The 26,823-nt window shown below is 36.3% G+C and overlaps 1 protein-coding gene across 5 annotated transcripts in view; it reads right to left on the bottom strand.

Moving 5' to 3' along the window:
- LOC146396953 (uncharacterized) overlaps positions 1-26,823 on the bottom strand; it is an 866,748-nt gene that overhangs the window by 799,191 nt on the left and 40,734 nt on the right. The gene's annotated exons all lie outside the window — the stretch shown is intronic.

The raw sequence follows: 26,823 nt of genomic DNA, 5'->3' as shown, positions 1-26,823 counted from the left end.
AGAGGAAAAATGTTTCTTCAGAAAGGACTGAGAACCACAACAGGTCTAAAAGGGTAATCAGGGCTTATGTTTTCAACTCTAGAGATAAGATTTACAACTTTAATAAGTAATATGATTGTAGTTATGTCAAACATAAACATTTATAAAATTATATAATATATACAATATACACTGTATATATATACTATATATAGTAGATAATATACACTGTATGTATATACTATATACAGTAGATAATATATACTACATATACCATATATATCCTATATATATAAAACATGCATGTATTTTTTATAAATAGATGAGTAGTGGGTACAATGTGCATGGACCAAGACTAGAAAAATACAAATAAAATTTAACAGTGCTTCATTCTGAGAAGAGAAATTTAGGGAACTGAAGGACTTAACTCTTTACCACAGAAATTTCTGGATTGTTTCATTATATTAAAAAAGAAGTATTTTTAATTTTAAAGAGTTTTAAAAGCCTGTGCTTCTAAACACAGGAAAGATATACATCAAAATGGAAAAGTCCGAGCAGCAGAATTGCAGGGAATTTCTAAAAATCTTTCATCTATTTTTATCTTTTTCTCAGGAAGCATGTATTAAATTTTTAAAAAGGAAACGTACGTATGTTTTTTTTGCCTTTTTTTTTTAAGGGCCACACCCACAGTATATGGAGGTTCCCAGGCTGGGTGTTGAATCAGAGCTGCAACTACCAGCTATGCCACAGCCATACAGGATCCTTAACCCACTAAGTGAGACCAGGGATCCAACCTGCATCCTCATGGATGCTAGTCAGCTTTGTTAACCACTGAGCCATGATAGGAACTCCTCAATACATATGTTTTAAAGTGCAGTCTGATGTTGTGTTCTGTTGTACACATAGCATTTGCTCTTTGGTTCTCACCCATGTCTGATTTTTGCTAGGCATCCGAGACTGCTTCTAGCTGTACCATTGGTTTGTGTGACCCTTCCTGTTCCTCTCAGGGTGGATCTGAATTCCTGCCTCTGATATCCTAATCAAAGACACATCTCACCCTCATCTTTGGTATAATAAACTCTATTTCTTACCGGTTTTATGTCTTCTAGTGTTTTTCTTCAAATTTTCTAACAAAATTGTTTAAAAGTGAAGAAAAATCTTATCCTTGGTCTAATAATCCTACTTTGTTTGCTTGTGCAGTATTTCCAGAGCAGTAGAACTGTCACTCAGCAGTAAATGCCTCCGGCTGTCATAAGCACTCAAGTTTCGCATTTCACTGTTTACGAAACAGGAGGACTTTATTGCCTTGCACAGCATCTCCAGTCATGGGATTAACATTTACAGCACTGACCTGTTTGAAAGTGAGAGTATGACTCTTCAGAATCACAGGTGGGTACTTTTCTCAAGAAGAGGGGATTCAGAATATGAAGAAAGAATAAAAACCTAATGTGAAGACATTAACTTAGTTTTGTTATTAGCCCCAGAGGAAATGTTTCTTATTTAAATATAAAATGTGAGATAAAATATTAGGACTCATGAGTGAAAAATTTTTGTAAATATTTCCAAGGAACTTATATGAAAATCCATTATTTCTATAATTTTCCCAACTTATGTTTACTTAAATATTTTCCTGTTTTATGTTAGTTCCTCTCTGCATTTTTTTCGTCTATTTATAGATCTCGAAGCATATACGAGAGACTTTTTAATCAGTCTGACTTTACAGAGAATAAAATAGCTGCTTTGATTGAATTAGTGTGATAGTGAATGTTTGTATTGACATGATACAGTTTCTTGTCTAAAAAATTTAACATCAGATAATTTGGAAACAGCTAATTCATGTGTCCCCTACTTATACACTTTCATTAACCTATTACAGGTGAGCATAGTAATAAAAGCTTTTCATACTTTAGTAAAAAATAAATTTCCTCCCCCAAATTATCCTCATTTAAAGTAGTATCATTTAAAGTTTTCAAAGCAACAGAGACTTGTTGGAAAAGAAAATGGTATTAAAGGGGAAAAAAGATAATTTTTGGTGTTGGAAAAGAAAGCACTCTCACACATTGTTTAAGGGAAAATGCTCATTAAGCCTTTCATATATGCAGTTTTGATCATGTTTGACTCATTATTTCCACCTCTACAAAAACTTATTCTAAGGAAATAATTTAAAATATGCACAAAATTTAGCTAGTAGGAAGCTAAATTTAATAATCCAACAGAGGGAGTTCCCATAGTGGCTCAGCAGTCAACGAACCCAACTAGGATCTATTAGGATGCAGGTTCAATCCTTGGCCTCACTCGGTGAGTTAAGGATCCAGCATTGCCATGAGCTGTGGTGTAGGATGCAGACGCAACTGAGATCCAGTATTGCTGTGGCTGTGGCATAGGCTGGCAGCTACAGCTCTGATTCGACGACCCCTAGCCTGGTAGCTTCCATATGCCACTGGTGCGGCCCTAAAACGCAAAAATAAAAATAAAAACCCAACAGAATTTAATTTTTTTAAAATAGATATTGAATGAACTATGCTAGAGGTATATGATAACATGCCATCATTTCAAGTAATACAAACTAATATGCAGTGATAGTGATAGTCATCAAATATTAACTGTAAACAAAATGTTACCAACTATGTAAAGTATGATTATCTTTTCCAGTATATACACATAGAAAGGCTATATACAAAAATATTAACAATTATTTCTGTGTCATCACCAACATCATCATACTCTCAAATTTCCTAGAAGAGGATGTATTTGTATCTCCAGCAATGACCTCTCTCCTCTGAAACCAGACCCTACAACCATATGTGTATCTGGCATCTCCTATCTTTCCTTTGTTCATTCATCCATCCATTCATCTGTTTACTCATTCAACAAACATAAACAAATTGTCTACATTATGTGTCAGGCCCTTCAAGATGGTGAGAATTGAGCAATGAGTTAAATGGACAGGTATCTCTGCCCTATGGAACATACCTTCTATTGGGGATCTATCTCAAGCTTTCCACAACAGTAAGATTATGATGTCACTAATACTTCACACACAAGACCCTTCTTTCCTTGCAATTAGATAGGAAAAGCAAAGAACACTTTTTCTTTGTTTGTTTGTTTTTAACTTTAAACAGGAGCCAGGCCCTGGAGCAGCAAAGTCAAAAATGGGAAGAGACCAGGAGTTGTTTGTGTTTAAGAAGAGAAATGGATGTTTGGCAGTTGTTTCTGGCAAATATCCCACCATTTCAACTCTGAATATCTGCAGACTCACCTCCACTATCTAAAGAGCACAGTCATATTTTTTTTTTCTTTTTAGGGCCCCATCTGCAGCATATCAAAGTTCCCAGGCTAAGGGTCAAATCAGAGCTGCAGCTGCCAGCCTACGCCATAGTGAGGCAAGATCCAAGCCACATCTGCAACCTACACCACAGCTCTTACCAAAGCCAGATTCTCTAACCCACCGAGCAAGGCCAGTGCAAACCTGCATCTTATGGATAGCAGTCACGTTAACCCACTGAGCCACAATGTGAACTCCTAATGATAATTTCATAATGTGCTTTACCCATGTTTGTTCCTCACCAAAAAAAGTCCAAGACTCAAACAATCCCTTACCCTTGGATTCTAAATCCATATGGCTCTGCCCACTCCCTTTTCTAACTTTATGTCCACACTTCTCCAAAGTACATTTTAGAAAGCAAGGTCCAGCAAAAATGTTGTTTTTTCAACATTTTTGTTACAAAAAGACTCTGACTCCCCAAGACCCTGCAGCCCTCTCATGATATGGATAATTTTCTCTTCTTTGCTAGGTCCAGGCCATTTCTTCCACTCATGAAAATCCCCAAGCTTTTAACCTCATGTCATCAGGATTTGCCATCACTATCCCTTAGGCACCTGCAAGTAACTGACTTGCTCCCTCTCACTTCCTGAAGATTTCCATTCTTGCAACTCAGTTACCTTTTTTCGTCTTTTTAGGGCTGCACCCACAGCACATGGAAGTTCCCAGGCTAGGGGTCGAATCAAATCTGTAGCTGCCGGTCTACACCACAGCCACAGCAAAAGTGGGATTCAAACCACTCTGAGCTACACCACAGCTCACGGCAACACCAGATCCTTAACCCACTGATCTAGGCCAGGGATCACACCTGTGTTCTCATAGATCCTGGTCAGGTTCATTATGGGAACTCAAGTTATTTTCTCAAACAGTGCTTCTAACGTAATTCTTTACCATTTCTAAGCCCATAGAATTATTTTTCCAAAACCAAGGCCTCTCAGTTCTTTGATCTCCTCTTCTCTAGTAATCCCATCTCCCTCATTATCTCAAGCACTTGACCAGTGCATTCCAATTATTTTCATGTCATGCATGCCAAGAAGGTCATTGTATGGCAAATCATAGTAAGAAGAGAAGGAGGCTGCCCTTAGCCCTGGGGACACTGGCCACTTCAGATTTAGCCAACTTTTAGAATCTTCAGATTCTTGGATTAATCACAGGAGCAAAACTGTGACCAATCTGTGTCTCTTTGATTGGAAAGCTCTTTGCAGAACTTGTCATTACTAGTAACTTCACTTCATCTGTAACACCGATTTTTTTTTTTTACTTACTATGTTTTTAATAGTTATTTCCCCAATACAATTTTTTTCGACTGTAAAGCATGGTGACCCAGTTACACATACATGTATGTGTATAACACCAATTTTAAACATCCTACTGTTTGACCCTATTCTCCAATCATTCAAATCATCATTCTAGTACCCAATTCCAATTATTCATCAACCCCCTCAGGACTATTTCCCCAGTAATCTTCCCACCTTTATCTGCCCTTCACTCTTTCATGTTCTTACTTTTACCAACTTAAACTCATGGTTAATTGTTTATAACCCCACCTTTACGTACCGTCTCAGAATCTCTTTACCAACTCTAGCTTTGGTTAAATTTAGGTCAACTCCCCCTTCATGACACACTGCTGAATATGTCTAGAGAAGGACATGGCTGACTCTTCTCACTGTAAATGACCACTGACCCCAAATAGATTCTTGGTGCTGTCCAGCAATATCCATCTCTCTAGTCATTCATACTTCTACTCTCCTAGAATATTATCTCATCTTCTTCTCAAACTTCCAACATCTCTTTCCATATATCATCCCCAGCTGGTGACTCTAGTTCCTAGTTCATGGAGAACATAGAAACAACCAGAAGATAATCTCCATTCTTCCTATCACTACACCTCACATAAATCTGCTATCCTGACAATGGACACATCGGTTATGCTGGGCAGTTGCCCAGCCCCTGTAAAAGCTAAATGTCTTCACTTCAGTGTTTGATCTAATCCCCTCCCATCTATTCATACATACAGCTGTACCTGCAGCATATTTAAGTGCCCTAGCCAGGAATGAATCTGAGCCACAGCTGCAAACTTCGGCATAGCTATGGCAACACCAGATCCTGTAATCCACTATTCAAGACCAGGATCAAACCCAAGCTGCTGCAGTCAGATTCCTAACCCAAAGCACCACAGAGAGAAGCCCAATGATTAGTATATATTAATATTGACTTATTATGAGAATTTGAGAGCTGATAAAATCCTCTAGATTAGAGAAATAGCATCAGTAAATCTGAGCCTAGCATATTTGAGTATTATGAATAAAACTCTTTGAATCAGAAAGTGCAAGTTGGATGATCAAATAGGATAAGAAGGGATACTTTTTACAATACCTGACCATCACAGCAAAAGCACCAGTACTCCAAAATATTTGCCTAATGATTAAAAAGTAAAACAAGTAAGAAATGGGGGAATTGTATATAATCAAATAAATAATTGAAGAAATTCACTATCAATGAGTCTTCAGATTTAAATGAGCAAATAAGTGCCCAAAATAATGAGCAAGAATGCTATTTGCAACAAAGGGCATCACTATGAAACTTCAGAAGTCCAGAAAGGAATAAAAGGAAAAATGTTAAAGCTTCAAGAGAAAACAAAAGCTACCTGACACCAGGAATAAGAATGAAACCAGACATCTCTGGAGAAAAGTTGGAAAACGGTGGCGGGGGGAACCTTAAAATTCCTGAAGTTGTTCTATTTCCAGCCAAATTTTCCTTTACAGAATGAAGGTATTTCAGAGGTGCAAATGGCTTAAATAATCTATTTCCTGTGCACTCCTCTTGGGAGATAAGTCCCAGAAAACAAAATGAAGAAAAAAAGAATTCCAGACTAGAGAGGAAGATGCAGAATTCCTAGAGCGTGGTCTCCAGGAAAAGAAAACATAGAACTAATATAGAGGAGTTCCCGTCGTGGCGCAGTGGTTAACGAATCCGACTAGGAACCATGAGGTTGCGGGTTCGATCCCTGCCCTTGCTCAGTGGGTTAACGATCCGGCGTTGCCCTGAGCTGTGGTGTAGGTTGCAGACGCGGCTCGGATCCCATGTTGCTGTGGCTCTGGCGTAGGCCGGTGGCTACAGCTCCGATTCAACCCCTAGCCTGGGAACCTCCATATGCCGCCGGAGCGGCCCAAGAAATAGCAACAACAACAACAACAACAACAAAAAAAAAAAGACAAAAGACAAAAAAAAAAAAAAAAAAAAAAAAAGAACTAATATAGAAGTTTTAACTATTAAAATTTTTCCCACAATATTTTATGTATTATAGGATGTAGGAGGCAGCCTCAAAAAAATAAAAGAAAATACTAGGCAATTATCATTATGTTTAACTACATAACATTGCAATTTGTATAGGTAAAAAAATGGTCAAATATCAGCAATTTCCTATATTCAACCTAATTACTCCCTGCAATGAGAGTAGAGAAACATGTCTACAATTAGTAGTAGACATATCTAGAATAAATCAAAAGAGGAATATATAAAGGAATATTTACAAATATGGAGTTAAGTACCAAAGGAAATAGCAAAAGAATTTTTAAAAACTTATCACAGAGGACCAGGGCTGTGTGGGGAAGATACAAAGTTCTTGATATTTTTTTTTAGAACTACTTAACTCTTAAAGCTATGCTCATGTTATTATTTCATATTTTAAAATATTCTAAATAACCACAGCTTGAGAAGTTTGAATTTAATATTTTTAATACAAAATCAAGACCAAAATATACAAAAGCATTTTAAATTGTAAACATGCCTATCAAATTCAAACTACTGAGCTTTAATGTACAAGTCAAGACAAGACATTAAATCAGACTTTTCCTGTGGCCTCAGATTTTCAATGGGGACTTGAAAGCTTCAAGTAAAGGATGTTAAGTGCCCATATATTCTAAAGAGAGGTGCCACATCATCTAGATAGAACTTGCTAAGAGGTGATCTGGAAACTTTAAGAAAAAAACAAAATTTAAAGTTATTTGGTAAAGTACTGAAGCTTTTCAAATGTCACAATGCCTTTAAAATATAATCTCCTTAAAAACATGCATTAATATCCTTTCCACTAAAATTACACCATTAACAACATTTCAAATAAAACCCTTTCAAAGGAGTGATATTGGAATTTTTTTCAGAATCTGTAACACCATTTTGACATATAATACACAAATTGACTGCAAAATAATTTCCAATATAGCTCCATTCTAATTAGCACCAGCCCAGAAGTCAAATGATTCTTTATAAAACTATTGAAAAGTAAAATTACATTACTGTAAATCACACAACCATTGTACAGCATAGTGATAATGTCCCATATATCAAAAATGACAGCCCATTTTCCATACACTATTATAAAAAGGTACAGGTGATATAAAGTCATTGCATTTTCTGAGTTAATGCCACATTATAGAGCCAGACTGTCTGCTACTTTGTCAATTTTTCCCAAATGAAACAAATAAGCCTGCCACTGGCTCATGAAGATAACAGCTTTCATCCTGGACTATACATTTCCTCACTGATGTATTAGGAAGTTCACAAAAAAATAAAAGGGCATTTTGACTGTCACTACTTATTAGGTTTCCCTTAATTGTTTTCCAGAGGAATTGTCTCTGCTCTCGGAAAATAACTGCACATATATACCACTGCTTCAAAGGATGCTTCCAAAGTAATAGTCTTCATATTATATGAAGATAATAATAAAACCTCATAGGTTGAGAGCTTTATATGAAGCAATGCAAAGCACTGAGTACAGTGTCTGGGACATAGCAAGTGTTCAACAAATACTGCAATTTCTAGTAGCTCTTCAACTGGGGAATAGCATAAAGAATCAAGGCTCAGTAAAAGGTAGAGCAAGAAACAAGAACTCAAGACAATCCCTAAAATATACAACAGCAAAAAAAAAAAAAAAAAAAAAAAAAAAACAAACACAGCAATCCAATTGAAAAAAATTGGGCAAAAGGCCTGAATAGACATTTCTCCAAAGAAAATACACAGATTGCCAACAAGCACATGAAAAAATGTTCAACATCATTGATTTTTAGAGAAATGCAAATCAAAACTACCTTGAGATACCACCTCACACCAGTCAGAATGGCCATCATTAACAAATCAACAAATAACAAATGCTGGAGAGGGTGCAGAGAAAAGGGAACCCTCCTGCACTGTTGTTGGGAATGTAAGCTGGTACAACAACGATAGAAAATTATGTGGTGGTACCTCAGAAAACTAAATATAGAACTACCATATGACCCAGCAATCCCACTCCTGGGCATATACCCAGACAATACCTTCCTTGAAAAAAGATACATGCACCCCTATGTTCATTGCAGCACTGTTCACAATAGCCAAGACATGGAAGCAAACTTAATGTCCATCAACAGATGAATATAAGAAGATGTGAGATATATATATATGAGAGAGAGAGAATAAGATGTGATATATATATGAATAGAATAAGATGTGATTATATATATATGAATAGAATAAGATGTGATTATATATATATATGAATAGAATAAGATGTGATTATATATGAGAATAGAATAAGATGTGATTATATATATATGAATAGAATAAGATGTTATTTAGATATATATTTATATATATATAATGAAATACTATTCAGCCATAAAAAAGAACAAAATAATGCCATTTACAGCAACATAGATGGAACTAGAGAGTCTCCTACTGAGTGAATTAAGTCAGAAAGAGAAAGACAAATACCATATGATATCACCTATATCTGGAATCTAATACACGGCACAAATGAAGCTTTCCCCACAAAAAAAACCCATGGGCTTGGAGAACAGACTTGTGGTTACCAAGGGTGGGGAGAGTGGGATATACTGGGCATTTGGGGTTAACAGATGCACAACTATTGCTATTTGGAATGGATAAGCAATAAAATATGCTGTGTAGTACAGAGAACTATATCCAGTCACTTGTGATGGAACATGATGGAGGAAAATGTGAGAAAAAGAATATATATATATATGACTGGGTCACTTTGCTATACAGTATAAACTGACAGAACATGGTGAATCAACTGCAATGGAAAAAATAAAAATCGTAAGTTTTTTTTAAAAAAGACTGTAGGGATTGCCTTACTGCTAAGATTTCTCTCCAGGCATTTAAACATGTCCAAGAAATAAAGAGGAATAGTCTAAGAGTGGAATTGGTGTTAACCAGAAGCATAGTATCTTCTACAGAGCTTGAAGTTGTGAAAACAGAGGACACCATTATAGAAGAAGCCTCCAGGAGATATAAGGGCCAAAATGAGAGCTTCGTTCTGTATATTCAAGACTTCCAAGAGAAGTTCACAAGTTATTATGGGAGAGGTCCCTCCATAATTCCATGAGACATATTATGTATAAACATCATCCATTTCTAGCAAATCACTATTAAAGTGCCTATAGCACTCAATTGTTAAAAATCAGTTACTTGGGAGTTCCCATGATGGCTCAGCAGTTAACAAACCCAACCAGGATCCACAAGGACACGGGTTCAATCCCTGGCCTCGCTCAGTGGGTTTGGATCCGGTATTGCCATGAGCTGCAGTGTAGGTCACAGACGTGGCTTGGATCCCATGTTGCTGGGGCTGTGGTGTAGGCTGGCAGCCACAGCTCCAATTCAAGCCCTAGCCTGGGAACTTCCATATGCTGTGGGTGCAGCCCTAAATAGATTCCCCAAAAAAAAAAAAAAATTACTCTCCTTATGAAGATGTTTTTCTGTCTCACTGAGTACTACCAACAATACTGGAGCCTTCATCTCTTTCTTCTAATAGGGTGACTCCTACACAAAGAGGCTTACTAGTATAACAAAAACCAGGAGAATGGTACAGGTTGTTTCTTTTTTTAATTTAGGAAGTATGCACTTGCTGAACTAACATTTTTGAGTCTCTGCTGCTACACGTAGAATACTGTTAGTAGATAAACCCACTTAAGGGTCATGTTGTAAGAGCCAGCACTTTTCCCTTCAGTGAAATTCCTGCCACTAGGTTTGACTCAAGAAAAAGAACTAAAATGGCCATCAGTCAGAGTTTCCAAAAGAGATTTCAGCAAACAGAGCCTTAAAAGATGATCCAAAGCATAAAAATACATTTCTGCTTCTTCTAACATTTATTGAACTTAATTTTAGTTTGGATATTTTAAAAACTAGCAACTAAATTATTTAATTCTTTCAAAGGCTTGATAAAAAAAAAAAAAACCTCAATTTTACAGAGGCAGAAACTGAAGCCATTACTAGCAGACATGGAATTTGCTAACTCTAAGCTCTTTAACTCTTCATTGTGCTCCTTGCCTATGTCAATTTTTCCATCTACACCAGGAACATAGTGGCACCTGTCCACTCATGTGTTAGAGTAAGTACACCAGATAGTTTGACCTAAGATGCTGTCATCATGACAGTAGTAGTAACCTTATGAAAACTCAGATACCAGAGCCTCATCCATGATCTACTGCATCACAATTTCTGGGGTTGAGGGTTCAAGAAATGATCTTAAAAGTTACCTTAATTAAATGTTTTTTGAAATAGAAAAAGATACTTGTTTAGGAATAAATGTAATTTATTCATAATGGAGAATATAAACTTCCTGAAACATGTGCAGTCAAGAAAGGTATTTGATTTTATGACGTACAAAGTGTTAGAGTTGATGATCAAAGGAATACGATAGGAGCCATTCTGAGGTGATTTTCAATCTAAATTCCGATTTCTTTCTACCAGTATGTAAAGGAATGTAATGGAGTCAGGAATAAAGAGAGGCAAAAAATACAAAGAAGAGAAAACATACAGGAAAGAAACAACAGTTGTGTTGTACTATGTGCTAGTTTTAAAAATCTTAAATTCCAATTAATTTTTAAAAGGGCGATACACCCCATAAATATTGTTTAAGGCTTGGTACCTAGGTGCAACCTTTGCACAATTGCATATGGAGAAACAAATTTTTTAATTAATGATAAAAATCTTGAATCAGTATATGAAATAGTATAGGTAAGATGAAGAATGAACAATGTATTAAGTGCAGATTCAGGAAAATGAAGTAAGAAGATTAAGATAAACACAGAGGTCTTTCCTATAGCCACCCTCAGCTGTAAGGTTTTCACTGGGTTATGAAAGTGAGAAAGGATTAGACTGCATGTTATGATTATATGCATCTATGTATCAAAATTAAAGACGAGAGTTCCTGTTACGGCTCAGCAGTTAACAAACCCGACTAGTATATATATTGATCCCTGACTTCGCCCAGTGTGTTAAGCATCAGACATTGCCACCAGCTGTGGTGTAGGCCACAAATGAGGCTTGGATCTGGCACTACTGTGGCTGTGGTATAGGTCAGAAGATACATCTCTGATTGGACTCCTAGCCTGGGAACATCCATGTGCCATGGGTGCTGCCCTAAAAAGACAAAAAAAAAAATTAAAGACTAAGTACGCTATGCATAGTTATTATAGAATTTCTAATGATTCACTAGTAATTTTTTTACATTAAAATCCTAAATTAAAGCATCCCTTATGAGTCTATTCTCCAAGTCCATTATTTTCTTTTCTGTGATAAAGTTCATTTGTACCCTATGTTAGATTCTAGATATAAGTGATATCATATGGTATTTGTCTTTCTCTTTCTGACTTACTTCACTCAGTATAAGACTCTCTAGTTCCATTCATGTTGCTGCAAATGGCATTATTTTGTTCTTTTTATGGCTGAACAGTATTCCATTGTGTGTGTGTGTGTGTGTGTGTGTGTGTGTGTGTGTGTGTTACCACACACATCACTTAATCCATTCATCTCTTGATGGATATTTAGGTTTTTTTCCACGTCTTGGCTATTGTGAATAATGCTGCAATGAACATGAGGGTGCATGTGTCTTTTTAAAGGAAAGTTTTGTCGGATATATGCCCAAGAGTGGGACTGCTGGGTGATATGGTAGAACTATAGATTTCTAAGGTACCTCCATACTGTTCTCAATAGTGGTTGTATCAGCTTACATTCCCACCAACAGTGCAGGAGGGTTCCCTTTTCTATACACCCTCTCCAGCATTTGTTATTTGTGGACTTAATAATGATGGCCATTCTAACTGGCGTGAGGTGGTACCTCATCGTAATTTTGATTTGTGTTTCTCTAATAATCAGTTATGTTGAGCATTTTTTTCATGTGCTTGTGCTTTTCATCTGTGTATCTTCTTTGGGAAAATGTCTATTCAGGTCTTTTACCCATTTTTCAATTGGGTTGTTGGCTTTTTTGCTGTTGCGTTGTAGAAGTTGTTTGTATATTTTACAGAGTAAGCCCTTGTCAGTTGCATCATTTGAAACTATTTTCTCCCATTCTGTTAAGCTGTCTTTTTATTTTTCATTTCCTTTGCTGTGGAAAAGCTTGTCAGTTTGATTAGGTCCCACTGGTGGATTGGGGCTTGGGGTCAATAGATGTGAACTATTGCCTTTGGAAGGGAATAGCAATGAGATCCTGCTGTGCAGCACTGGGAACTATGTCTAGTCACTTATGATGGAGCATGACAATGTGAGAAAAAAAGAACGTATACATGTATGTGTAACAGGGTCACCATACCGTACTGGAGGAAAAAAAAATTTTATTGAGGAAATAACAATTAAAAAAAATAAAAACAATAAAAAAGAATCCCTTATGAATTGCTAAAAATCAGATGTCCAAAGTAAATTAACTGGGTTCTACTCTCAGCGATGATTGAGTAAACTCCTGGGAGTGACACTCTCACAGATAAAAACTATAAACTCTAGACAGAAAAAAAAAATTACACCAACCTATCAGAGAGCTAAGGCAAGTAGACACATTCTTTAGCAGAGCTGATATTTGAAAAAGGGACCATCATTGGGGTCAATTCCCTGCTTTTAGAGCTTGTAGTTGCAAGTGGGTCCTGTCAACACCATGTATGGTAGCTAAAATCCTAATAGAAAAACCTACTGTCTTTCTTGCCTAAAGAACCAAAGGCAACATGCCTGTAAGTGGAAAAGGAAGAACTAGAGAGAAGGAGCCCAAAATTCTATTTCATCCACTCTTCAGTGACCCTCAGAAGAATGAGCATCTTTCAAGCCACCCAGCTAAGGTTCAAGTGAACTAATAACTATACTACTAAAAGTCAGAGACCAATCAAATAAATCACCATCTAGAACATGCTAAGGAATTTAAATGAATGGAAAGAAACCATGTTCATGGTTCAAAATATCCATGATATTTTGTTTAGATGTCAATTCTCCCCAAGCTGATTTTTATGTTCAATACCTATCATATTCCTAGCAAACTATTATGCAGAAATTGACAAGTGTATTCTACAATTTATAGAGAATGGCCAAAAAAAAAAACTAGAAAATCCAAAGGATTTCGAAAAAAACAAGAGCAAGGTTGAAGAACTTAGGCTACTTAACTTTAAATTACTCTAAAGCTAGAATGTTCAGATGATGTTCTATTGGCATAAAGACTGAAAAATACATCAATGGAAGAGCAGAAAACCCAGAAATATTCATGCTTATGCTGTAATTTGATAATCAAAAAAAAATCAAAGCAAACCAGATGGCAAAGAACATTTTTTTCAACAAAGTGTTGAACAACTAGATAGCCATATGAAAAAATACAGTGATGCTCTATCCCCCACCTTCTACCATTCACAAAAATTCACCTGAGGTATACCTCAGGCTTAATTCTAGAAGCTAAATATATAGAAGTTAGAGAAGAAAACATACAAGAATATCTTTGTGTCATGGGAGTTGTTAAATGCTCTTAGGCAGAAATATAAAAAGATAAACTTTCATCAAAATTAAAATATTTTGCTCTTCCAAGCTATCATTAAGACATTAAATTGGTAAATTATAGATTGAAATAAACTATTTGCAAAACATATCTGACAAACTGGTATCCAGAAGATACTAAGTATTCCTATAAGACTTGTAGTTGCCAAGAGATAGGGGAAGGAAGTGGGATGGCCTGGGAGTTAGGGGTTAGTAGATGAGAACTATTGAATTTGGAATGGATAAGCAATGAGATCCTGCTGTGTAGCACAAGATTTCTATCTAATCACTCATGATGGAGCATGATGGAGGATAATGTGAAAAAAAAAAGAATGTATAGATATATATAACTGGGTCGCTTTGCTATACAGCAGAAATAGAATATTATAAATCAATCATAATGAAAAATAATTAAGAGACAGTAAATCCTGTATTAGCAAAAGATTTTCTAAAGATGGTATATGAATGCCCATAAGCACATAAGGAAATGCTTAATGCATTAGTGTCCAGGGAAATGCAAATTAAAACCATGATGAGGAAGTGCCTAAAGAATTAGTACCCAGGGAACTGCAAATTAAAACCATTATGAGGTATCTATTTACACCTATCAGAATGGCTGGAATTAAAAAGATAACATTAAACGGTAGCTAGAATATGGAGAAATAATGTCCATAGTTTTGCTAATGAAGTCTCAATATGATACAAGTTTCTTTTTTTAAGTTCTAGCAATTTCACACACACAAAAAAAAATACCCCTAAACTATGATTTGACAGTTCTCATCTTAAATATTTTCTTAAGAAATGAGAACATGTCCACAAACACTTACACAGGAAAATTCTTAGCAGCTTTATTCATAATAGCCAAAAGCTAGAAAGGACCCAGAGGTGCATGAATAGGAGAATGTAGTATTCAGCACAATACTGCTAGGCAATAAAGAGAAATAAACACGAATATACACAATAGAGCAAGTGAATCTAAAAAACTTCAGAAACCTCTAACAAAAGAGTACATACTATGTAATTCTATTTACATGATATGCTAAGCCAGGTGAAACTAAGTTTTTAATGGAAAAAATCAGAAAGATGCTTGGCTCAGAGTAAGGCAGAGAGTAAAAATGATGACTGGGAAGGAACAAGAGCTAAGTTTAAAGCATGATGGTAATGTTTGATATCCTGAAAGGCCTTTCTTACCCCCCATGTCTGGGGTTTAACTTATTTTTTTTAATTTTTATTGAGATTTTATTAAATTTTATTGAAATAGTTAATTTATAAGGCTGTTATAATTTCTGCTGAAAAACAAAATGATCCATAAATGATCATAAATGATCCAAAATGATCCAAAATGATCCAAAATGATCCAAAATGATCATAAATATACACATACTTTGATATACACAAGTGTTGCACTTGTCAACTTGTCACTGGATGGTATATTTATGATTTGTGCATGATAAAAAAAGACTGTAAGTATAGAAATCTAGTTTATGGTAAACATGCTGTTGTATTTAGAAGAAAATGTATTAATTTCTGCAACTTACTTTGAAATTCATCCAAAAAAAAGATCATAGATAGAGGGATGGACAGTAGCTACATGATAAAATATGTGTAAAAAAGTGTTAATGGTTGAGTCTAACTGATGGATAAATATTTTCTCACAATTAAATTTCAATTTTAATATGTTTGAAATTTTTCCACAGTAAAATGTTGTAGGAAAAAATAGATTAACCCAATGATCATTATATGTCAAGGTTTTTATGCCTAAAATGGACAGATCTGACAAATCAGCAGATTTTACTAATGGTACTTGAATAAGGACTATTCTGACTTATGAATTCATACACAGATCCTTCAACAAGTTACAAAAATAACCATTCCATAAAATTAGGCGATGCGAATAACCTAGACAAAAAGGACTCAAAATTGCATCTTGCTCAGAAAAGCCAGTCTTAAAATGTAGAAAACAAAATGTATACGTAATTATTATCAGAGTTACTAGAATTGTCACAAATATTCAAGCTCTCCTCTTCAGGGAACATGGTAGGATTATAATTTCTTTCCCCACATGAAATAAATTATAGCCAAATAATTTGCTTTGTCCAACAAAATATGAGGAGTGATATCTGTCATCTCCAAAAGAAGCTTTAAAAACTAATAAATAAAATCGACATTTCTTTTTTCCTGCCATGACAATTCCTAAGATTAAGGATGGTAACAGCTACAATAATCTGAATTCTAAAGTACAAATAGCATTGAGGGGCGCTCCCTTTGAACCATGATGAACATGTTGTATGGACAAGAAATAAACCCTGTTGTTTTAAGCCATTGGGAATGTCCCTGCAGCATAACCCAATACATCTTTCTGTTACAATCAGAGTAAAATCTCTCCTGCTATTCCTTAAAAATATATATATGAACACAAGATGTGCCCTTTTTAAATTCAAGTTTTAAATTAGAAAATATTTTACGAAGAAATATTTTAAATAGTCATTTGAAAACTATACCATGCCAAGCCCACACAGGGCTCCATACCCTGCCCCCCCCACCACAGAAATGGCTCCCACCATGCTTCAGTCCCTACCCTCATCTAGGCAGTAGTCCCTGGCATGCCCTGGAAAAAAAAGCCCTGGCCTCCGCCCTCTTCAGTGCTAATCCTCCCACTAAATCCACTAGCCATACAAGGTCTGCACATACACACCTCTATTCAAAAATATGCCTTTAAGAGTGGAAGGGCTAACTGTTTCAACTAATTCATAGAGACAAACACAGAGTTACACAAATTGAGAAGACAGGGATGTGTTCCAAATAAAATAACAGGATAGAACTTCACAAAAACCCCTAATGAAACAGGGGTCAATAGTTTACCTGCCAAAGAGCTCAAAGCCATGGTCATAAAAATGCTCACCAAAACTCATGAGAAGGATGGAGGAACACATTGAGAACTTTAATAATTTGAAAATATTTTAAAAGTCATTGCTAAAGAATACAGTAACTGAAATGAAAAAGACACTAGAGGAAATAAACAGTAGATTAAGTGATACAGAAGAGTGAATAAGCAACCTGGAAGACAGAGAAAGAATTTTTTTAAAAAATGAGGATAGTTTGGAGTTTCTTCTATGGCACAGTGGGTTAAGACACCAACTGCACAGAGTTCCCGTCATGGTTCAGTGGTAATGAACACTACTAGCATCATGAGGTTGCAGGTTCAATTCCTGGCCTTGCTCAGTGGATTGGTGATCCAGCATTGCTGTGAGCTGTGCTGTGGGTCACAGGTGTGGGGCAGCAGCTATAACTCCAATTCAAACCCTGGCCTGGGAACTTCCATATGCCATAAATGCTGCTATTTAAAAAAAAGGACAATTTAAGGGACCTCTGAGACAACATTAAGGGTAATAATATTCACAGTACACGACCCCCAGAATGAGGAGAGAGAAAAAGAAAAACACACTTGATGAAATAATGGATGAAAACCCTACCCCGAAGAAGGAAACAGATACCCAAGTTCGTGAATCACAAGAGTCCCAAATACAATGAACCAAGAGAGATCAACACCAAGACCTGTCATAATTAAAGTGGCAAAATTTAAAGATGGACGGAGAATTTTAAAGGCATCAAGAGAGGAAAAAAAAAAAGTCACATGCAAAAGAACCCCATTAGGCTATTAGCTGATTTTTTTAGCAGGAACTTTACAGGCCAGAGAGAACAGCATGATATACATTAAGTGCTCATAGGAAAATATGCAACAAGGAATACTCTACCCAACAAGGGTTGTCATTCAAAATTGAAGACATAAAGAGTTTCCCAAACAAAAACTAAGAGTCATCACCACTAAATGGACATATAAGAAGTGTCAAATGGTCTTACCTAAGCAAAAGAAGAGACTATTTAAGCTAAGAATATATTTTTATGAAGTTCCTGCTGTGGCACAGTGGGTTAATAATCCAGCTTGTCTCTGTTAATACTCCAGCTTGTCTCTTGGGGTACCAGTTTGATCCCTGGTTAAATATAGTGGGTAAGGATCCAGTGACATAAAATCTAGAATATTATCATTTTGCAGCTCTGGTACAGGTTGTAGCTCTGGCTCAGATTTGATCGCTGACCTCTGAACTTCCAAGTGCTGCAGGTGTAGCTGACAAAAAAATACGTAAAACTTTAGGAGTTCCCATCATGGTGCAGTGGTTAACGAATCTGACTAGGAACCATGAGGTTGCAGGTTCAATCCCTGGCCTTGCTCAGTGGGTTAAGGATCTGGCGTTGCTGTGAGCTGTGGTGTAGGTCGCAGACGCGGCTCAGGCCCCACGTTGCTGTGGCTCTGGCGTGAGCTGGCGGCTATAGCTCCGATTAGACCCCTAGCCTGGGAACCTCCATGTGCCACAGGAGTGGCCCTAGAAAAGGCAAAAAGACAAAATAAATAAATAAGTAAACAAACTTTAAATTAAAAAAAAGAATTTTTTAAGAACTTATGAGTAAAAGCAAATATGCAGTAAAGGCAGTAAATCAAAACTTAATAAGCTAGTATGAAGATTAAAAGAACAAAGCTATAAAGTCAACTCTAACCAAAATAAGTAGTTAAGAGACACACAAAATTAAAAGATGTAAAATAACATCAGGAGTTCCCATTGTGGCATCATGGGTTAAAAATCCAGTCCGGGAGTTCCCGTTGTGGCGCAGTGGTTAAAAACTCCGACTAGGAACCATGAGGTTGAGGGTTCGGTCCCTGCCCTTGCTCAGTGGGTTAACGATCCGGCGTTGCCGTGAGCTGTGGTGTAGGGACAGAGACACAGGTTTAATCCCCGCCCAGTGCAGTGGGTTAAAAGATCCAGCATTGCTGTAGCTGCTCATAGCTTGCCTCTGTGCCTAGGAATCAATCCCCACCCAGGAACATCCATATGCCATTAAAAAAAAAAAAGTATATATGAGTATTTTATATAAGCACATACAAATATATATATTTATACATACATAAATATTTATGTATACTTTGGGGGACAAAAAAAAAGAGCTTTTTGATTGAGTTTGAAATTACAAGGACTTAAAAAATTATATATTTACCCTCATGTAACCACAAACTGAAAACATAACGATAGATACCAAAAAACAAAAGGAAAGGAACCCAAACATAATGCTAAAGAAAACCAAACCACAATGGAAGACATACAAAGAAAAAACTAGGGGAGATTATAAAAATGACCAGAAAAAAGTAAAAAAAAAGCAATAAATATCAGTAATTATTTTAAATGTAAATGGAATAAATATAATCAAAAGACATACCCAGGAGTTCCCATCATGGCTCAGCAATTAGAGAACCTGACTGGCATCCATACGGAGGCAGGTTTGATCCCTGGCCTGGCACAGTGGTTTAAGGATCCAGCTTGACTGTGAACTGTCGTTTGTTTAGGCTGCAGATGTGGCTCAGATCCCACGTTGCTGTGGCTCTGGCATAGGCCGGCCAGATACAGGTCCAATTGGGCCCCTAGCCTTGGAAACTCCATATGCTGTGGGTGCAAACCTAAAAAGACAAAAAAGACACACACACACACACACACACACACACACACACACACACACACACACACAAAAAAAAAAAAAAAAAAAAACCTAAAAGGTTTTAGAAAAAAGCCCAAAGTTAATAGAGAAAGGAAATAAAGAATAGAGAAAATAAATGCAACAGGGAAAAAAAAGTCAATAAAACAAAGAGCTAGTTTTTTAAGATTAAAAAAAATGATAATCCTTTAGCTAGATTCAATCAAGGAAAAAAGAAAAAGGGCCCAGATAAAAAATAAAATGAAAGAAGTATCAACCAATATCTCAGAAATACAACAATAAATGAATGGTATGAACCATTATACTCACAAGTTGGACATAATATAAACAGGAAACCCTTAAAAATGCCCTCTAAAAAAATTAGTAGAATAAATGAATTCCGTTTAGTTACAGGATGAAAAATTAATGCAGAAATCTCTGCCATTTCTATAAACTAATAGCAAAGTATTAGAAATGATTTTAAAAGCTCATTAGTAATCAAATCAAAATGAATAATCAAAAAATAAACTTAATCAAGGAAGTGAGAGACCTATCCTCTGAAAACTATGAAACACTGAAGGAAATTGCAAGTAATATGAAGAACTGGAAAAAATTTCATATCCATGGATTAGAAAAATTAATATTGGTAAAACGTCCACACTACCCAAAACAATCAACAGATTTGATGCAATCCCTATCAAAATACCCATGGCACTTTTCACAGAACTAGAACAGGTAATCCTAAAATTCATATGGAAACACAGAAGACCCCAAATACAATTTTCCAAGAGCCAATGCAATATTGAGAAAAAAAGAACAAAGCTCATAGTCTCTGACTTTAAATTATACTACAAAGTTACAATGATCAAAACAGTAAGGTACTTATATAACAACAGACACATAGATCAATAAAACATAATATAAAGCCCAGAAATAAGCCCATGCATAATTGTCAATTAATCTGTGACAAAGGAGGCCAGTATATACAATGTGGAAAAGACAATCTCTTCAGTAAGCAATACTGGAAAAACTGGACAGCTGCAAGTGAAAAAGTGAAGCCAGAACATCTCTTCTTACTACATACTAAAATTAACTCAAAATGGATTAAAGACTTAAATGTAAGACCCAAAACAGGCAGTATACTTTTTTGACATGGGTCTTAGCAATATTCTTTGCATCTATCTTCTCAGGCTAAAGAAACAAAAATAAGGAGTTCCCGTCGTGGCGCAGTGGTTAACGAATCCGACTAGGAACCATGAGGTTGCGGGTTTGGTCCCTGCCCTTGCTCAGTGGGTTAACGATCCGGCATTGCCCTGAGCTGTGGTGTAGGTTGCAGACACGGCTCGGATCCTGCGTTGCTGTGGCTCTGGCGTAGGCCGGTGGCTACAGCTCCAATTGGACACCTAGCCTGGGAACCTCCATATGCCGCGGGAGCGGCCCAAGAAGTAGCAAAAAGCCAAAAAAAAAAACAAAAACAAAAAGAAAAAAAAATAAGTAAGACCACATCAAACTAAAAACCTTTTGCCCAGCCAAGGAAACTATCTCAAAGAAGTAACCTACTGAATGGAAGAAGATACTCATAAATTATCATTCGATAAGAGGTTAATATCCAAAATATATATTAAAAAATCATATAATTCAGTATCAAAAAAACAATCCAATTTAAAAATGGGCAGAGGATCCAAGTAGGCATTTTTCCAAAGAAGATCTGCAAATGGCCCACAGGCACATAAAAGATGCTGAACATCACTATTACAGGCTTCAACGAGATTAACCCAAAAGCCTCTGGCCACGTCTCATTGTAATGCTCTCTCCCCCTCCAAGAACAGCCTGGTAGGGAGGAATGTTGCCCATGCAAATAAGGTATCCCGACTGAAACAAATCAAATCAAATATGACCCATACGTATGTAAAACAACACTCAGCACCCATGCACATTGTAGGGGGCTGGAGCAGGAGAAACTGTGTCTCCACTCAGGTCCACCTCAGGGTTGGGGGGGTGTATAAAAACAAATGGTAAAATGAGTCAGGCTCTCTTTTTAACCTTCACACACATGAGTTCTCTCTCTCTCTCAAGGTGTACTTTCACTTTAATAAATCTGTAAAATGACTGCTATTCCAATGTTTTGCTATGGAAAGACAGGACTAAGGAAACTGCAACTATCATAACCATCATAGAAATGCCAATCAAAACCACACAGTATTACTTCACACCTGTCAGAATGATTGTCATCAAAAAGACATCAAATAGGGAGTTCCCACTGCGGCACAGCAGGTTAAGGATCCAGCATCATCTCTTCCGCAGCTCAGATCACTGCTGAGGCACAGGTTCAATCCCTGGTCTGGCATAGTGTATTAAGGATCCAGCATTTCCACAGCTGTGGTGTAGGTCACAGCTGCAACTCAGGTTCAATCCCTGGCCCAGGCACTTCCATATGTCATGGGTGTGGCCAAATTAAAAAAGAAAGAAAAAAGTAAGTGCTGTGAGGATGTTGAGAAAATACTATCATACACTGTTGATGGGAATGTAAATTGGTATAGTCACTATGGAAAACAGTGTGGAAGTTCCTCAAAAAACTACCTTTTGATCTAGCAATTCTACTTCTGAACATTTATTCACAGAAAATGAGGGAGTTCCCATTGTGGCACAGCAGAAACAAATCTAATATTCATGAGGATGCAGGTTTAATCCCTGGCCTCGCTCAGTGGGTAAGGAATCCAGCATTGTCTTGAGCTGTAGTATAAATTGCAGATGCAGTTCAGATGCTGTAGCTTTAATTCAACCCCTAGCTTGGGAACTTCCATATGCTGTGGGTGTGGCTGGAAAAAGCAAAAAAAGAAAAAAGAAAAGCAAATGAAAACATTACTTTGAAAAGATATATTCATACCAATATTCACCTTAGTATTATTTATAATACAGCCAAGATATGGAGGCATCTAAGTATCCACTGATAAATGGATAAAGATGATATGGAGTATCTGTTTGTATACCTATACATACACACACGACAGAATATTGCTCAGCCGTAACTAAGAAAAAAACCTTGCTATTGCAACAACATGAACAGACCTGGAAGGTATTATGCTAAGAGATGTAAGACAGAGAAAGTTAATACTGTATGCTTTCACTTTTATGTGGAATCTTAAAAAAAAAAAAAAAAACAGCAGGAGTCCCCATTGCAGCTCAGCAGTAACACACCTTACTAGTGATCATGAGGATGTGGATTCAATCCCTAGCCCTGCTCGGTGGGTTAAGGATCTGGCATTGCCGTGAGCCACAGTGTGGATCACAGACATGGCTCAAATCTGGCATTGCTGTGACTTTGACATAGGCCAGCAGCTGCAGCTCCAATTCGACCCCTAGCCTGAAAACTTCCATATGCCTCAGGTATAACCTAGGGGGAAGAAAAAAAAAAAAAAGGCAAAAAGTGCAAACAAACTTAACAGGACAGAAACAGATACAGAAAACAAACTATTCATTTCCAGGTAGAGGGGGTTGTGCAAAATAGGTGAAGTGGATTAAGAGATACAAATTACCAGTTATCAAGTAAGTATAGCACAAGGATTGTGGTCACTAATATTATAAAAATTTTGTATCATGCATAATGTGGTAAGCTAGGGAATCACTAAGTTGTACACCTGAAATATAATACTGTAAATCAACTACATTTCAATTAAAATAATTCACAGTGAACTTTACACTTTCTCTACATGTGTAATCCATTAATGACTGAACAGTATAGGTCAGGTAATTGCATAATACAATATTATGAAGAAAAACCCAGTGTTTAGTATGTCACTGAGCGTTGTGCACAAGGAACGGAATGGAATTTAGCCTCGTTAACAACAGAAAGCAATGAACTTAGAAAAGAAGGGGTGAACACTTCAGGTTGCAATCGATAGCTGGTGTCAAGCAAAGAGAACTGTAATGCAAGTTTGGTTCAAAAGACAAATTATGGTCTTATTGACAGCAGTCCTCTGCTGCAACCAGTGTAAAGAACCAAAAGGAAGCAATGGGATCACAAAATTATCAAGAAAATCACAGCCATCTAAGGAGGTAATATTTGCAAAGATTTTGGGTAAATACATGGTTATATAATCTCTTGAAAATCACAGACTCCCATTCTCAACAGGCTAGTTAACTCCAAAATACTCATCTTTTTCTTGCTGGCCTAGAGGGGTCAGAGCAACATTGATTTCCAATTTTTCCTCCCCAAGAACTCTTTTGACATTTTATTAAATTCCAAAACAACTCCCCTCAACTTTCTTAATCCTAAATTTTCCACAATCCTGTAGTTGCTGACATCATTGGTTTGCGTAATGGTAAAAATGATTTGTAGTATTGGACTCATTTTTTCGACACTCCCATTTCGTATAAGAAACTGTATGTAGAATACTTGGCACCACCTCTGGCTCATGGTAGACACTCCCTCCACCCCAACAAATGCACATCTACTCTACATCATAATTTTGTATTTCAGAGTTTGCCACAATAACAAGTAATCTTCCACATAAGTAAGAAATGTTTAAGCAGCAGCAGTACAGCCTCCAAAATTACCTTCTTTTCCACTGTCAGGACACATCTCTCCCATACACCCGAGAAAACGAGGTATGATTTCTCCGGGTCAGGTTTTCCTCAGACACAATTTCCTACTTTACTCAAAATGTATAGCACTAGGCACAATGTATCTTCTTCCAAGGTTAATTTCTCTGAGACCAAAACCTCCCGTCTTTTAATGATTAAAAACATGTAATGTGCCAGTCATAGTTTGCTGCTCTATGGTACTATTTATATTGAAAATCTAATATGAAATATGTCACAGTTACCCACAGAGCATGTCTATTTTGCTTATATTTTACAGCTCCTACCTTTTAAGTCTATAAAATCTTTCTACAAAAAGTGGTTTTATCTTCCACAGTGACAGACATCAGGGTAAATTTTGAAAACAAGTAACTCGTTCCAGAATTCAGTTCCCATGAGCTAGTAGTTCATGTCATAGATGACAGACGACAGATTCTTTGTTGACATTTTTCACTAAAGAGGAAGTTTTCCAGCAGCAGTAGTATTTTCTGAAAAGAAACTAAGACTATGCCATCTACTATAACGTATTTATGTAAGTCAGTAAATATTTATTACATGAATAATTTATTTCCTGGTGGGAAAAGAACCGACTTTCAAATCGGAGACACCCTGGATTCAAATCTTGATTGTACCAAAACTGGTGGTGTTTTGATACAGACAAACACCAAAAAGGCATAATCCTCAGTTTCTCATGTTAAAAAGTAGATTATTAATGTCTATTCCATACGATTCTTTTAAGAACAGAAATAATACATGAGTCTCCTATGCATGGCATATGGTAAACTCTCAGTAAACATCAGTTTCCATGGTAGCTGTCAGTTTTCTTCTCCCTCCAAGAGGACAAGAGTATATTAGCCACCCTTTTTTCAGATACTACCAGGTAACTAGCTGTGGTAATAGGCCATGAACAGAAGTATTGGCTAAAACATAGAAAAGTAGAGATAAGAGCCTAAATAAATCTCTTATTCCCATGATGACAAGTAAGGAAGACTTGCATTCCAAAAAAAATATAACTCCAAAGTTGGAAGGGCCTCTATTGCCTGGGATGCCTGAGCAAGCATGGGTAGCAGACTAACTTTCCATGCAACCCACGACAGACATGTAGCCATGGGGAGAAATAAATTTTTATTTGTTGTGATAAGCCCTTCAATCTAGAGAGTGTTTCTAATCACACCAAAACATGTCTTAATACAAAAATTGGCACTAGGAGTAGGGAACTAACCTGATAACAAAGCATGCCCTATATAGTATCAGACAAATTCACCAAGAAACCATTAGAAAACCTAGGTGAAATACAAAATTCCCAAAACACCACAAAGCTGCTAAGGTAATCAAGACTTGATAAGATCACAAAGAGAAAGGAAATCCATTTTGATGACCCCGACATGCTACACTTTATTTCTCTCAAGATCTTTGTAAGCACTGTGGGTCAAAGGTTGCCAGTGACTGGAGAGGAGGCAGAAAATTGGATACAAAGGTGCAAAATAGTGAAGATGTTCTCTATCTTGATTGTGGCGTTGGTTGTATACAACTGTATACATTTTACAAAATACATCAAACTGTACACCTAAAAAGTCAATAAATATGACTTTTCTTCAAAGTTTTGTTGGCTTCACTAGTGATTAGAAAAATTAAAATTAAAACAGGATTATATTTTTCACTTACCAGATTAGCAAAGATTTGAACTATTGATAATTTCTAAGTCAGACTTTATAAGGTTATGGGTAAAGACATAGTCTCATACACATAGTGAGTACCAGCACAAACTCTATAGGAGGCAGTTCAGCAATTTAATATCAAAATTTTAAAAGAGCATTTACTTCAACTTAGTATTTTCACATTCAGAGAAAAATTGACTATATCATATGGCATTGAATGTCTTCCAAAGCAATTTATAAAAGAAACTTAGACATTGTGGATGAACTCATGCTTCCCTATCAGCTTCTGGTGTTACTGCCTAGGGTTCACAGCACAGAGTTATTTTAAACATTTTAATGAGAATGGAGCACAGTCCTAAAACTTGCACTTTCCTAGGTGGAAAATGCAGCATTTATACGTTTTAATGAAACTGCCACCTAGATGAAGCTCAATAAAGGGGGACTGCCATCATAGGTCATATCAAAACATCAACATTTTAAATATAGAATTGTTTATCATCTCTATGTTGCTAAGTTTTATGCAGATGACACAATTTATATAGGCCAGCCAAACACTGATATTTAATCTCCAGATTTCAATCACCTGTAAATGCAGTCAGTAAATGAAAATAAATTATTCGCAAGTAGAATTATGAAGCTCTTTAAAAAGAAAGGTTTAAATTAGAAAAACCTCCTAAGTCACTGATGACGGTGGCCAAAGTAATGGAACTATCTTTGTCCAGTAGTCATATTACATAATTCCTCAATCAAAAATTAGGAGTAAATGTGTTGCTCTTTAGTCAAAACCAAATTTGTTTGGACTCTAAGGTGAATAATATTTTCCCAAATTAGTTTTTCCTGTTATTTTCTATCTAGGCTTCAAATCAATCCTATTCTTTTTTTTTGGTTTAGACATTTTGTAATAAACTGCTTAATAATAGCTAATACACACACATATAATGAGGATTGACCTTACATAGTTTTCAAAAGTATCCAGCTTTCAAA

The sequence above is a fragment of the Sus scrofa genome, chromosome 14, assembly GCF_054392235.1.
Source record: "Sus scrofa isolate SSC_HxYL_T2T_F1_AM1 chromosome 14, Sscrofa_HxYL_maternal_Yorkshire_Landrace_v2.0, whole genome shotgun sequence".
In the NCBI taxonomy this organism is placed as follows: Eukaryota; Metazoa; Chordata; class Mammalia; order Artiodactyla; family Suidae; genus Sus; species Sus scrofa.
This window is presented reverse-complemented; position numbering and strand designations above follow the sequence as displayed.